The sequence below is a fragment of the Pleurodeles waltl genome, chromosome 12 (assembly GCF_031143425.1).
Source record: "Pleurodeles waltl isolate 20211129_DDA chromosome 12, aPleWal1.hap1.20221129, whole genome shotgun sequence".
In the NCBI taxonomy this organism is placed as follows: domain Eukaryota; kingdom Metazoa; phylum Chordata; class Amphibia; order Caudata; family Salamandridae; genus Pleurodeles; species Pleurodeles waltl.
Window position 1 is genome coordinate 537,760,086 of NC_090451.1, and position 2,495 is coordinate 537,762,580.

Below are 2,495 nucleotides of genomic sequence, written 5' to 3' on the forward strand. Positions count from 1 at the left end.
TTTATCCCTGAAGCAAATAAAAGGGATATTGGAATAATATAACAGGCGCAGAAGGTGGGGTTTAGTTAATTTATTCGTGTTTTGGTTTTAAGGATGGTTTTTTATCCCCTGGTTTTTTTGTTCACAAGGATAACACACTTGCAATCCAGAAATAATTAACAAAAGTTCCCTTTTCTTCTCTTTCAGGGTTTTGGTGGTAGTCCATAAGTAACCCGGTCCAGCTTTGGGAAGGTCTCCGGTCCTCCTCTACGTCAGTGGGCCAGGCTCTCCAAAGAAATAGAAAGAAGGATAACAAAATAGGTAAGTGGGATATATATATATAAGGTAAGTATATAGGGTTAGTAGGGCGGTGGGGGAATAGGTATAAGTGAAGGGAAGTGAGGGTTTAACTGTCCTTTAGTTTGTGGTTCCCCCTATAGGTGTTCTCAGACCTTCTCCTCTTTGTAGAAATCCTCTGGCGGTTGGTTCCCTTGTGAGGTTAGGTTTACTTTAGGGGTTTTTGTTATATGGTCTCCCCTTCCCTGCAGGACCTCCCTTCCTTTCCCTTGTCTCCCCTTTTTCCTAACAACCACCCTCTCGCAAACCCCCAGCTGCGGTACGAACGTACCTGAGTTGGCCACGCCCCTCCGGGGACGTGGCTGGCACTTTGGCAGCCTCCCGGCTTCTCTCCGACAGGGGCGGGAGAGCCCCGGGGCTCTCCTCTCTCTCTCGGAGCCTCGGCTCCTTCGACGGGTTCCTTTCTCTCTGTCCTCGGCGTCCCGGTCTCCTTCTCCTCCGGCCGCGTACGTCGAGAGTCCACTTCCGTCTCCTCCTCCTTTTCATCTTCTTTTGGTCCGTCTTTTCTTTCGGTTGTCGGCCAGACGCCAAAGGCGTCTGACGTCACAGGCTCGCGTCCGTCCCGAGTGTGTAGGGCCCCCGTAATGGCGTTCGGCACAATGTCCTGGAAACCGGCGTCCGGAGACGTCCGGTTACAGTGAACCTCTCAGATATGCCTCTAGTAGCAAGACCACTTCAGATTTATGTCTCTTGATATACGTGGTTGCCAACCCTCTTTTAATCCTATTTTCAAGCCCATTGACATTCCAAGACATAATGGAGTGTCTTTTGTCTCCGTATGTATTAGTCCCTCACATCTAGGCATCTTAGTGATGGTTGCCTTAACTGCAAGATGACTCCTCCTTCAGTAGCTGTACGGATCATAAATGCATCCCTTATGTAGCAGCAACTTACCCCCCTTCCCAACCTCTCAGCCCACCCCTATTGTCCTCCCCACCCCCAACTCTCTGCCGCTCGTCGCACACTTACCCCTATCTGTCAATATGACCACTGTGTTGTGGGTCAAGCCAGAGAGGTCTGTAGCCCTCCCATCCTTAGTTCAAAATTACCCCCTCCCTTCCTCCCACCCTACTGTCTACTCAGAGAGTCACTAACTTATTTGTCTGTTTAATGTCTGTGAAGAGTCTCTTGGGGGCCATCCATCGACTGCCGCTCCACCTGGCTCATCTTTCAGTTCAATTATCGCGGTCATCATTCGCTATGTCTTTGACGTGGTCAGGGATGCCTGGGCCAAAGGGTCATTCTTCATGCTGACAATCTCTTTCAGCAAGGAGTGACTTCTTGTAGAGTCAGAAGGCTGATCATGATCCGATGGGCTCTAAGTAGTGGCCCTCTTTGTATTGTCCAACTTATTATTCTTTAGTCTCCGGGTCTGCCCCCCATTCTTTGTCTGATGAGAGATAAGACTGCGAGACCTGTCTCCTGCTCCAGAACGGTGTCCCAGGGTGATTTTTAGCTGTGGCAACACCTCTGTGTTCTCTCCTCAGTCTCTGTGTTTTGGGTCTAGCCCCCTCCGGTGTGGCATTGAATTGGTTACTTTATTGTTCAGCTCCCTGTCGTGGGGCGAACTTTCCTCCAACCAGCCCCAGGCCTCCTCAGGGGTATGAAAGAAGAATGTTTTATCTTCAAAAAGGACTTTAAGTTTTGCCAGGAATAGTAACATGTATTGTAGGTGGAGAGCCCTTAATTTCATTTTGACAGAGTCGAAGGTGTGTCTCTGTTTTTGCACCTCTCGTGAGTAATCAGCAAACATTAGGATTTTGGAGTTTTCATGTCGGATCTCCCCTGTGTGCCGGCCCTCTTGCAAAATGGTGTCACTGTCTCGATAGTTTAAAAAAACGGGAGATCACTGGTCACGAATGTGCCCCCACTGGGGGCTTGCCACTGACTGTTCCACTGGCTCACTCAATGATAAAGCAAGACAAGAATTGAGCCATCAAGAGTGACATTCTCAGCCATTTTTCAAGCAAGACACCCTTCCGGGAAACCAAAGGAGCATAGATTATTCCTCCTTGCATGGTTTTCCACATCATCCACCCTCCAGGTCACCTCTTTCATGGCTGCGCTCAGCTCCTTGACTTCCTAACTGAGGCTGTGGGTCTCATCTTCGACCTCCGATATTCTGTTTTCTGCATATGTGACTCTTTTAGAGACATTAC